Source organism: Balaenoptera acutorostrata, chromosome 4 (assembly GCF_949987535.1).
Source record: "Balaenoptera acutorostrata chromosome 4, mBalAcu1.1, whole genome shotgun sequence".
In the NCBI taxonomy this organism is placed as follows: Eukaryota; Metazoa; Chordata; class Mammalia; order Artiodactyla; family Balaenopteridae; genus Balaenoptera; species Balaenoptera acutorostrata.
This window is the reverse complement of record NC_080067.1, coordinates 70,198,954-70,211,809: the sequence shown is the minus strand read 5'-3', so window position 1 is coordinate 70,211,809 and position 12,856 is coordinate 70,198,954. Positions and strand designations below refer to the sequence as shown.

General features: G+C 47.9%; 1 protein-coding gene across 1 annotated transcript in view; it reads right to left on the bottom strand.

Annotated features, from left to right (window-relative positions):
* The window catches only part of ST6GAL1 (ST6 beta-galactoside alpha-2,6-sialyltransferase 1), a 139,583-nt gene extending 128,837 nt beyond the window's left edge, over nucleotides 1-10,746 (bottom strand). The window contains exon 1 of the mRNA XM_007195240.2: nucleotides 10,424-10,746. The gene's annotated coding sequence lies outside the window, so the exon portion shown is untranslated. The remainder of the gene's footprint in view (nucleotides 1-10,423) is intronic.
* Nucleotides 10,747-12,856: the final 2,110 nt, after the last annotated feature.

Sequence of the window (12,856 nt, the reverse complement as noted above, 5' to 3'; positions counted from 1 at the left end):
AAATGAATGAATCTTCCTACTGCCTCTTCAGCCCAAGAACCAACTCCAACCCAGAAATTATCTTGGGGGATGGGTAGAATAAGCCATTTATCACTGAGTGAGACAGAATAATATTACTTACGTGCCATGCCTTCCACCTTCCTGATCCTACCCACCCTTCAAGGGACAGCTCAAAGCCCACCTGCTCCAGACTCTTCCAGCCCACCCAGATTGCTCCCTCTCCAGCCCCCAAAGGGCTTCTCTGAACTAAAGGATCCACAGGTAATGCCTGGGCTACTTAATGAACTTGGACCTTTTGAGAAAGGGGATGAATCTTCTCCTTCTCCCTTGTTACACCTGGTTGGGCAATAAAGGTTTTCTTTGAAGAGTTCTGGGCTGCTGATTCTCTGAATGAAAAGGAGGATGAAAACTAGAACCGAGACTCAGAAGAGGCCTTCAACATCAGACTCACTAGTGAGAACACCATAAGGCAGGTGGAGGAAGAGAATTCAGCAAGGGTGTGACTTCTGAAAGATTAATAGAGACAGAAGGATCACCTCAGTCTTCAAGGCAGACCTTCTCGGCCCCTGCAGGCACGGCTGTGAGGGTTGAGCAGGCCTACATTCAAGTTCAAGCACCTCAACTCACTCGCTGTCTGACTTTGAACAAGTCACCAAACCTCCTTCAGCCTTTGTTTCCTCACCTATTAAACAGAAATGATAATAGTATATGCCACCATAGAGAGGTTAAGAAAATTATATTTGATGATGGGTATAACGGTTCCAGCTTCATCTCCCAGCACTTCCTGCCTTATGTGTTCCCCTCTGGGAACACTAACCTGCTAGTGGCTTCCCCGCACATGCCATTCTCTACCCCACACCTTCACTCCTGCACTCCCTTTTCTCCTTCAAATGCTCTTTTCCCAGAGGCTAGCAGCTACTATCCTGTACAACCCAGCTTAGGTAGGTCATAGGTCCTCCAGAGAGCTTACTGTACCATCTTCTCAACCTCTGTATACATCCAAATCATAATATTTATCACATTATATTGTTATTAACATCTGCATGCCCACCTCCAACTAAGCTCTTAAAGGAAGAGAACTGTGGGGCAATTTGGGTCTATGTTCTAAAAATGAGCATTGTGCATGGGCTACAGCAGGCACCTAGTGTTACTTGAACGAATGGACAAAGCAAGGACTCTGAGAAAGGAGGAAGAGGGGGACACAGAAAGTTTGTCTGCCACTAACTTCTAAGGCCCCGCCAGTTACACTGAATGCGTGTGTGCATATCTACAATGTGTGTTCTTAGGGTAGATACTCCCAATGCCTAGCATAATGCCTAGCACACAATAAACATTTAGTGAACAACATAATGTTGAATAAACTTTACAAGAGAAGAGATTGTTCAAGCGCCTACAAGCACAGCTGCAGATAAGCCCTTAACAATGCCAATATTGAGTTCCATTTACCACCTAAAGGCATCAAAGGTAGCCAAGCAATGGTACCCATTATTCTGCAGCCACGCTCACTACCGGTGGGTGTGTTTATTCCGGTTATAACCAGATAAAGAGTACAGGTGCTTTAAAAGGCAGGTGGGAAAAAAAAAAAAAAAGGCAAACCAGCCTTGACGAAAATAACTCTTACGAAAAAGGGGAATAAGCAAATGTATGTTGAATCCGAATGTCAAGTTATTCACACATGGCTGTCCCATGAGTTCTTTCATTCATCTGTTCTTAGGGGAATGGTAGAAAGCTTTCATCAGCCCCATAAGGAGAAATTCAACCAAGCTCCCAGTGTAACACAAGGACGAAGGGCTTCTCAGCCCCAAAGGACTGGGAATGATTAGCAGTGGAAAAACCTGTAACATGATGTAGGGAATGAGCTACACCCAGTGCCAGCATCACTACTTAGCAGCAGTGAATCTTGGGGTAGTTCCCTAGCCCTCTCTGAAGCTCAGCTTTCTCATCTGCAAAATGGAGCTGATGATACCAAGACACCAAGGCTATGAGGACTGGATAAGGGAACAAACAGGGACTTATCAGGGTCAGGAGCACAGCAAAAGCCTAGAAGATGGTAAACTTGCCATGTTTCCCTCACTAAGACTTGGCTAAGACTTAAGTCCAAGAGGTTCTTCCTCATCCACAGGAAAGAAAGAGACAAGCATTTCAACTCCAGCTCAGAGGACCTTTGAGAGGTTGCAAAGGGGAGAGTGTTCCTAAAATTAAAGCTGAATGACGTCTCAGTCCTGTGCTAGGGAAACCAGGAGATGGATGCAAATTTAGAAAGACTGTAATAAAAAAAATAAAAAAAATATTACAATCATCCTCCTGGGACATGTAGTTCTTTTCTGGTTGCCAGATTTCCTGGTCATCTAAAGTGTATGTGATATATTTATTTCTGTGGAAATAATTTATGAATATAAAGTCAAGTTGAGCTGAAGCCAAGGACAAAACAGGAGGAGGGTTGCCAAGATCCAGGGGAAACAATGGTCTAAGTCTCCTTTGAAGGCTTCCATTTTATTCCACCTTTTTAGAGCAGGTGAAAAAAGCTCCAGTCACGTTGTCCGTAACTCGTCCCACCCCCTCAGTCCTATTTTCCATCTCTCTGCTTCTTGCCCCACAGTCATAGACTCTCAGAGTTGGAAGGGGCCTTACCAGGCATTTAGGTCAACCTCTCTGAAAAGCAGGGATCCTCTGATGGCAAACAAGTTCACTTGAGACTTCTGCTTACATACTCCCATGGCAGGGAGTTCACTGTCTTGCAACCTAGGCTGTTCCCTGGTTGGGCAGTTCTGCTGAGTAAGTTCTTCCTTATCTGCCATTCTGCAACTCTGTACTGGTTTTCCTCCCCTCAGCAGCAACACAGTGTAACTCTAATCATTCTTCCACATGAAGAAACTGCCTCTTATTTGATCTCCTGCAGGCTAGAACACTCCAGTTTCCACATTTATTCTACCTCCAATATGGTGTCCTAAACCTCTGTCTTCCAAGTAAGCCCAATTCTGGGTGTGCTTCATTTTATCATGATCTGTACAGGACCCGGCGAAACATGACTTTCCAGATGGGTCTGAACAACAAGGTAGAGTAGAACCGGCACATTCCTTTCTCCAGAGCCTGAGATCAATTCCTCCTCTTCTTCGCTTCTCTCTCCTCCCTCCCATCACTCAAGTTCCAGTCCTCCCACCAGATGCCACCGACCCTGAGAAGAGAAACAAATGTGGAAGAGCCAGGGATGGGGGAATGAGGAGAAGGTGATGACGCAGTTCAGTTTCTTGCACTTGCAGCCTAGGGCACCCAATCAGGCAGGCCAACTCCAAAAATAACCTTCCATCCAAACAGCCGGCTCTTAGTAGCTTCCCGGGAGCCCTTCATTTCAGCTTTCCAGGGCATGGTTCTCAGTGTTCCTGCACCCATTCTCTCGCCACCCTTTCCAGAGCTTGATGGACTGTAACATTTACAACCAGCGTTCCATATGTCCAAGGTCTAAATACACTTAGAAATATATTTTTATGGAAATAGATAAATATCCATCAACAGAAGACTGGTTAAATAAACACATCCATGATACAGGCTGTGATGCAGCTATGAGAAAATAATCTGTATATACTGATATGGAAAGACCTCCAATACCTATAGTAAAGTGAAAAGGGCAAGTTCGTAAAGTTGCAGTTACAATGTAATCCATTTACTGAGTTTTTTAAATGCATCTGCATATAACCACGATTACATACATATGTACATCCAAAGGGGGCTGAAGGACCCACAACAAACTGCAAACAGTAGTCACTTGGCAGAGAAGTGGGATTGGGGGAAATGACAAAAGGTAAGGTGGTTAATTTTTTTACCCTATTCTAAAAGAAAACATTACATTTATTATTTGTGTGAAGAAGTCCCTAACTTTATGTATCGTTTCCTCTTTTTATACTTGTTCCCCATTTGATGATCTCAGAGCTGCAAGGGGCCTAGAGAGCTGCGAGTCGAATCCCTGTGGTGGCAGGCGTCCTGCCCAAGGCCACACAGCTAGCTTGAGACAGCCGGAGGAGACCGCAAGTCACGGTGCTGGCCCGGAGATAATGGGAGTCCCAGTGGATTAAAGAGAGGACTTTAATTTAATTACTAAATCAAATCAATTTTCTCCTTTTAGTTGAGTCAAAAATTCCTACTTGGGAGCAACAGTGAGTTAGGAGAGACCAAGACAACAAACTTGGAGGAGAAAGGGGAGCCTGGTGTCTTCCGATGGAGGAAAAGAGGCATCAGAGAAGATCTGTTTCTCAGGCACAGCTGGCAGGGTCCTACCTTTTCTGGACTTCCTTGCCCTCATCCATAAATCAGAGGGAAGGGGTTGAGTGAAAGATGGGAGAGTCGCAAGAATGGGGTGCCAGCTACTCATCTGAGTGAAGACCTCATCTTCAGAACGAGACAGGCAGCAGCTCTACTTGAAGGCATCCTAGTACCACCAGGCCGTCAGCCTCTGACCTTCATTCCATACGGAAACTCTGCCTCTGGGCAGGGAAGGCTGGGTTCAAGTCTGATTCAGGGCCAACTAATGCTGAGTTGCTTGGGCTGTCACATGGATTACTTCATTCAGTACTCACCAAATTTTTTATAAATGTGTTTAAAGAAATTCAGAAGTCACTTGCCAAAAGCATACAACTGGTAAAGGGTGGGGCCTTTATGCAAAATCAGGTCTCCTGACTAAATTCAGTGCTCCTTTTATCGCATCTTTGGGACACGGGACACAGCAGGAAAATTCACTTGAGCAGTAAGACTACTTAAGTTTTACTGGCACTTTCTATCTCTCTCTCTGTCTCTTTCACACACACACACAAACACAAACACACACACACACACACACACACACACGGTTCCATAGGTAACAGTGACAGCAGACACGGGCTCCAAGAGCAGCACGACCCATTGCCTCAAATATGCATCATTCAACTCAGTGAAATATTTATGGCTAAGCTGAAAAGATGTCTGGGATGTACTTCAAAGTCATGTGGGGTAGAGTGTGGGGTTATAGACCAGCCATGAGTTTTGATCATTGTTGAAGGTAAATGATTATAAATGGGGGGATGGAGGTAATTACACCATTCTTTTTACTTTCATGTGTTGGAAATTTTCCATAAGAAGACTTTTGTAATGCAGCATGCAAGTGATCATTTCTCTCTCAATTTGTCACCTGGTAGGAGGTACCACTTTAATTAACTTTCTGCCTGTTATCATGGTAAGAAAAAATATTAGGACCAAAAGTTTCTGCAGCTTGTGAAAATCCCAATTATAACACTAATAGCTATCACTTACGGAGGACTTCCTATAAACCTGGCACTGTACTGGACCCTTTAACAATGATTTTGTTTAATCCTTACAATGGTCCAGTGAGGTAAGGGCTGTTATGCCCATTTTACAGAGAAGGAAATTGAGGCTCGTCTATATTGGTGGTAATTGGTGAACAAGAATTCAAATCCTGAATTACTTACGCTCTTAATTCCTACTGTTCCCACAATCCTATGGGAATTATCTGGAATATGGACAGAGATTTATTCACAAACATTAATCATGGTGTCAATTACAATAGAGAAGAATTAGAAGTAGTTTGACAGGCCCACAGTGGCCCTCGTCCAGGAAGCTTTCCGCACCGCTCCAGTCTGGGGTGGTTGCCCCTCCTCTGCATTCCCAGGATACCCTGAACTAGTCTCTTGTCACCCCATCTCCTCCATTGGACCATGAGCTCTTCTTATACAGTTTTGGTTTAGAGTGGGCACTCGAAGATGGGAGGAATGAATTAATAAACGACCCTGGAGTTGCTTATTTTAACACGTACGGAAACTGAAAACCAGGGTGTTAAAATAAATTGTCACAAGGGCAGGACTAGAACCCAAGGCCACAGGCAGGGCCCTTCTCTTTCCATTAGACTTTAGGTTCTTCTAACATGAAAAATATATATATTTTTTAAATGATATCTGGATGCTTGAGGCATGGTTGGGAAAGGAGAAAGAAGCTGGAGACTCCTTCCTCTACAGGCCTTCACTGAAATGCTCACTGGAGTGATCAGATCCCATGGGACCATGGGACCTTGGAGATGCTGATATGGTGATGAATGAAAAGGTGCAGCTTTAATGAGGATATAAACTGTGACATGGGTATGTGAAAAGGTTAAGTAAGAAAGCCAGGAGTAACTGTACTTGCAGTATGTTCTCTACCATTTAGAAAAAACAAATCCACTAAAAAAAAAAAAAAAAAGACAAGAAGGAAAATTGCCAATTGTTAACAGTGGTTGCCTTTGAATGATGGAATTTTTTTTGCTGTTTCTCTATACTTTTTTGTACTTTCCAAATTGTCCTCAATGGGCATGCTATATTTTTATAATCATAATGACAAACAAAATTTAAATCACCAAGTTGATTCTAAAGGCTAACCTGACCCTTCTAGTAATGACTTAGAAAGTCACTCCGGTATTTTAATGTGATGATACCACATGGCTTACTATGTTACTGTTACATGTACAACTATAAAAAGTACATCTGTCCAAGTCAGAATATATGCAGTATACCTGCATACAAGCAAGAAAAAAGGTATTTTTTTCCCCAGTTCAGTTCTTACTGAATAAGTCACTGATACCAAGTCTAAGCAAATTCTCAGGACTCTAATGTTCCAGAATATTACTGCAAATTTCATTAATGAATTATTCCTGTCACTTTTTAATGCAACCACATCTTCACACTTGTAGAGATCCACATTCTCTTTGAAGCCTTCCCTCTTCCACTCTCTCGCTGACCACCTGCTCTTGGTTTAACTTATGAAGAAAAGGGACAACCCCGCCACCACAGAGGTCAATTTTGAGATAAATTAGATCTATTTTCTGTGGGCTCTTTAGGGCAATTTCCTTTTTTTTTTTTTTTTTGAATTTTTGAATTTTATTTTATTTATTTTTTTATACAGCAGCTTCTTATTAGTTATCTATTTTATACACATCAGTGTATACATGGCAATCCCAATCGCCCAATTCATCACACACACACACCCCCTGCGGCTTTCCCCCCTTGGTGTCCATACGTTTGTTCTCCACATCTGTGTTTGAGGGCAATTTCTGAGGGGACATCCAAATGTGTTCCAAGCAGGGGTGGGTGGCCAATGAGTGGATCTGGCCCTTTGTAACTCCAGGTCCAGTACAGGAACCATCCCCACACTGACCTGCCTGCTTGTCAGTAAATATGGAGTGCATGAATAGAAAGACTTTAGATTGCACTCACCTGGGTGGGAAAGTTCTGGGTTCGGTTTTTTTATTTGTTTTTTACTAGGTTTATTTACCTTAGAGTCACATACACTTCACAACCGCCCAAAGGCCCTTTTTACCGTCTGGCAGACATTCACCCCAGTTACTGACTAGGTTGGGTCTCTCATTTAAGCACAGGGCTTACCCAATGGGGTTATTCTCCAACCATCATTCTCTACCACTAAAAAGCTGGTGAGCACCCAACCCTGACAAGAGGTCGGAAAAGGTGTAAGCATGAGTCACGTGACTTAATACCCACAACAGCCCCAGGAGATGCATACATGTTCTTCCCCTTACATTATACCGTGTAGATGCAACTGCCTGGTCCGCAAGGAACACAGGAGAGGAGGGTTGACCCAAACCCGATCCTATGCTTCTAAGGGCCAAGCAGCTTCCACTGCCCCCAAACAGCCTGTGCAGAGACTGGGCAGGAGGGACTTTCATTGTACAAAGAAGGACACCGGAGCCCAAGAAATTAAGTAGCATGAAGAGCTAAGTGGGGTCTCTCTTCTGACTTCTTGCTGCCTTTCGTTTTACAATCATAGTTTAAAACAGCTCCCTACTGGGGAAGCACAAGGCAGAGGAGTCCAGGGCAAGAGTAAAGTGAACCAGTTAGTAAACACTAAAGAAAACCAATCCCCAATGATAACTACCAATATAATACTCCTCACCATATCTACCATTGGGATCCAGGGCTTTGTTTAATAACCAAAACCTATTTAAGTCCTTAAGGAATTCATTCTGTGACTTAAAGGGTGTTGTTATGACAACCATCATAACTTTGACTGTACTCTGGGGTACCAACAAAAACTCATTTGATGCAACAGTTTCCCTTTCACGTAAAAAGAGGCACTAAAAGCAGACATCTTGCTGTGTGTCCTTAGGCATGTAATCTCTCCTATCTGAGCTTCAGCTTTTCCGTTTAGAAAAACTGGCCAGGTGATTCCGTAAGTTCCTGACAGGGTGAGAGTCCTGATGAGATCTCTAATCAAGTGCCAAGTGGAATTACCACAAAAATGAAACAGCCTGGAAACCCTAAGAAAAGAAACAGGTGCAATCAGGAGATAAGAGGGACAGGGTGAAACAGCACGTTCGCTTTGGGGAAACCCAGACTCAACGTGTTTTCGTTGGTTTTCCAACTTTTCCTCTGCCAAATGCAAACATAAGTAGCTACTTCGCGGGACTCTCATTTTTAAAAATTTAATTAAATAAAATCAATGAAAACAATGCTTTGTTCTCCCACAAGTGACTCAGGAGTAGCGCCCTAGGAGACACTTTCTTCCTGGAGTGCTTATGCCCAAACAAAGGCCTCCTGGCACAGGGATGACAGGCAAAACATCCAAGTCTCCACAGCCGGCCGGGCTCCAACTTTGAGGGGAAAGGGCAGGCAGAAGAGAAAACTAACTACACTTATGAAAGGCTAGGAGAGTAAGGAATTACTAAATCTATCTTTTCTCAAATGGGTAAAGAACTCTTGAAAGGGATAATGGAAGGGTGCAGCTTTCAATCTGAATTACGTTCTTTGTTTAACTCTATTCTGCCTAAGGCCACTGCCTTTTCAGCCAACCACAGAATCCCGGTTCTGCCTTTAGTCGACCGCACAGCAGTGTGCAGGGTGGGAGTTGGGAGACCCGGACTCAAGTCCTCTCTAGGTGGCCGATTTCACTCGGTTTAAACTTGGACAAGGAGCTGAACCCTCCCGGCCTCCGTTTCCCGGCCTGTAAAATAAGAGGGTTCACTGGATGCTCTCTAGACTCCCAAAAACCGGGGCGCAGCGCCGGAGGCCCTCCAGTTCCGCCCCCCCTCCCCCCCCGCCCCAGGGACAGGTTAATCTCCTGCGCAGCTGGCCAAGGTGACGCCGCAGCCCGACCGCTCCGCAAGCCCAAGAGGGGCGGTGCCTAGGTTCCCGCGTACACCACCCACTCCCACAGCCTGACGGGCTTCCTTCTGCACCCACACCATCACCTACCGAGCCAATGCATTCCCCCGCCTCCCAACCACCTCACTGCTGCCTGAACAGGTCTGATGAACTAAAATCTGCAAAGCTGAGCTGAGCATACGTAGGCAAAGAAAAAGCAAAACAAACAAGAGGCCTCTCTTTCCGGACCTCGGAATTTCCCTCAAATAAACTCGGAGAGAACTGAAAATAATAGCGTCCCCATCTAGAACAAGAGTGCTCGGCTGGCCTTGTTTGTACAAACACACAACAAGCCAAAAGGGGCCAGCGACACCGGGGCTGGCCAGACGCAGGGACCTACTAAGGCAAAGCGCAAGCGAAACCCAAGACTGCGCTGGGCGCCGTTTAAATCGAACTGCTCTTTCTGCAGGCTAAGGAGGCACTCGCCGTCCCCAACAGAGGCAGTGCAGAGACAATGGTGCGCTGGGCATGGTCTTTTTTTTTTGGAGGGGGACCCACAGACCTTTAATTCAACCCCTGTTCCTAAGAAACCACCGTGAGGTGGAAGTGAGGGGTGGTCCGGGTCATCTCAACTCATGCACCACGGCCGGGGACACACTCCCGGCCTGGGGTAATCTTCTGTAGCTTCCTTCTCTTTTCGTGTTTCCCTTTTTAAGTCTGGCAATTTGGTCTGATACCCAAGTGGTACCTTTTAAACGGGTCTGTCGTCTTCCTCCAGCAAGTGACGCCCCCAGCGCCGCTCCCTCCCCGGCAGCTGAGACAATGGCCGGGTTGCGCAGGGCGGCTCCTAAGGGCTTGCGGCGCGCCACGCTGCCAGCACTGGGCGCACGTGCATTTGTTATGGTACCTGTGCCCCCACCCCCGCCGCGGGTCTCAGTTTCTCCGTCTGTAAATCTGGCAGGCGAGATGTGAAGGCATCTGGACTCTGCAAGGCATCCCCCTCCCATGCTGACTGTGCAGTGGAGAAAGCGGGGTTCCCCGCGGCCGCGCGCACGTGTGTTTGTTGTGGGTCAGCAGGCTAGTGGAGCCTGGGAGAAGCCAGGGCGGCCCCTCCGCCCGGATTAATCCACAGACACCCCCAGCCAAAGGGTGGCCGGTCAGCGCGGCCAAGGCGTCTGAGGGGTGCTGGACACCGATTCCCTGCGCCCTAGGCGCGCCCCGGACCCCGCCGCTCCGCTCCCATCCTGTGCCCCTTCGCTCCACTCCTCCCGGGAGGCTCGGGCCGCGCCGCCGCCCACCGCAGCCTTACTCACTCGCTGCGCTCTCGGCCGCCGAAGCTGCGGCAGCTCCGCCAGGTCCACGCCCCCAGCCGGCAGGCAGCGGGTTCCCTTTGTTAGCGCGGGGCAGTGCCCCAGGCGTCTTCCCCAAGCCCGGCCCTGCGCGGGACTCCCCTCCCCCCGGATGCCTCCGGACTCCTCGCCCGGCGGCGGCCAGAGAGCCCGGGCGCTGGGAACCCCAATGCAAGAGTCCCTGAAGGAGGGTCTTTGGGGAGGAGCGGGGGGGACAGGGGATGAGGGGTGGCGCGGACGCGGGAAGGAGGGAAGAAGAGTGCGGCGAAGGGGCGGGGGAAACTAGCCGTCTCCGTTATGCAAATAGTCGGGAAAACGGGGTGGGTCCCCTCGCCACACCGCGCCCCAAACCGGCCCAGCCCTCCGGAGATCGCTAGCGAGCAGGCCTCGGGATTAGGGGTGCCTGGTTAGGTGGTGCACTTAACCCCCGAGTGATGCTAGGATCCGGCTTCCCCGCCCGCCCCCCCTCCCCCGAGGGCGGGCCGAGGGCCGAGGGGGAGGGGCAACGCGGAAGGGCAAGGTTCCCAAATACTGGCTCTACCCTAGCCTCACAGGTGGCGGAGGGTTGAATCCAGCACTCTCCTAGCAAGCAGAGACTATAAATCCTGCCTCTGCTACTGACTGACTACATGACCCTGAGCACGTCCCTTAACCTCTCTGAAGCCTCGAATTCTTCTTATGTAGAATATGAAACAACAAAATCTATTTCACAGAGTGTGACAAGAACCTCCCACACACTGCAGATACAGAAGGGAAGGAGGGTCGGCGAGTCCCTACCCGTGGAGATTTCCACGCCAAGCTGTCTGCAGGCTGGTGGGCAGGAGGCCTCAGGGAGGGTGGAAAAGGGAGTGAGCCTCCTTCCTTCACTGGGGCTGAGCTGGGGCTGCTGGGAGGAGGTGAGAGGAAACCACTTGTTGAGCAAGCGTCATCAGTAAACACTGACCATCCCTGGTGACCCCGGGGACCACTTCCCTAAGACAGAAAACCACCCTGTAGGAGGGCCAGAAGCGACCTTTGGCCACCAATGCAGTCCCCGTAGAAAAGACGTGACTACCATAGGCAATAATCATCTCCCGAAGGTCTATCGAGGGCCCACTTGGCACCCGGCTCTGTACTTGGAGGGAAGGAGTGGTGGGGGAGAGGAGACAAGGAGAGTGGAAGGCAGTGTGGGTCCTCTGGGAACAAGAGCCCAGTTCACACTAGAGTGCGTGAAGCCCAGGCCCAGAACTTTGTCTCCAAATCGAGTTGTCCTCTCCCCACCACCATCCTGGGAAAGGGGAGGTGGCATCCTCATCTCATCAACAACATCCTTCTTCCAAACACTGCTTCCCCCCACCCCAGATCCTGGACCCCTCCTGCTGTCACTGCTGGCCCTTCCCAGCTGCTGAGGATGCACTACTGCTCAGTACAAAGAGCTCCAGCTGGAGAGGGTGACAAGCAGAGTGAATTCAAATCTCTATGACCAACTAGCTATGCACTCTTATGTAAGCTCCTCAGTCTGTTTATGTCTGGTGTGGAGAAGGTGCGCATCACAGTAAAATGAATGAGTTGAAACAGACAAACTCTTAAGACTATTTCTGGGAGGGTGATACATTGACTTTATTCCAAAAAAAAATGGAAACAAGACTTTGTGCAGGGGCATGACATACCTCTTTGTGTTTTACACTGATTCCTCCGGCAGTGAGCCTCCTGGAAAATGGATGGCAGGATCAGAGATGAAAGCACGGAACACAGAGACCAACTTGGAAGTTAACATCAGTGGAGATATAATAGGAGTGGTAGCAATGACAGAGGGAATGAGAAAAGGACATCCAAACAATGGCTACCATTTGGGGAGCAAAAGCGCTCTCTCCTCATCATAGGATACGTGGTGGCCTTAGCCCTATCTTATGGATGAGGAAATTCAAGTCACTTGGAAATGGAAGAGCCAGAATTTGAACCTCCTCCACATTAATTGAAAGCATTCATCATTTCCGTCCTCAGCATCACTTTTGTGTCAACACTACTTAGGAACCAAGAACAAGAAACAGGGGAGAGTTTTCTCTAGAAGGTTCTCATCACCAGAAGAACTCCAGCCAAGGTATGGAGAAAACAGGAGACAGGCTCACTCTGAATTCTTGGCTTGCAGGACTAGGATGACCAGAGATGACAGTAGAAGCCCAGGAAGATCCTGGGGCTCCAAGGCAGATGAGGAGGCAAGTAGCAGTGCCGCTGGCAAATTTCCAGGCTGGGAGCAGCTCTGGGTTATTCCCTTTGGGGGCTGCTCCCTCAAGGTTGCTGTGTCTTCAGAGCCTTTGGGGCCTTCTCACCCATAAGTGAGAAGCAAGAGGCTGGACCATTGGATGGGGGATGGTCCGGTCCTCCCGAGCCTATTTATGAGGCTTCATTCCTCATTGT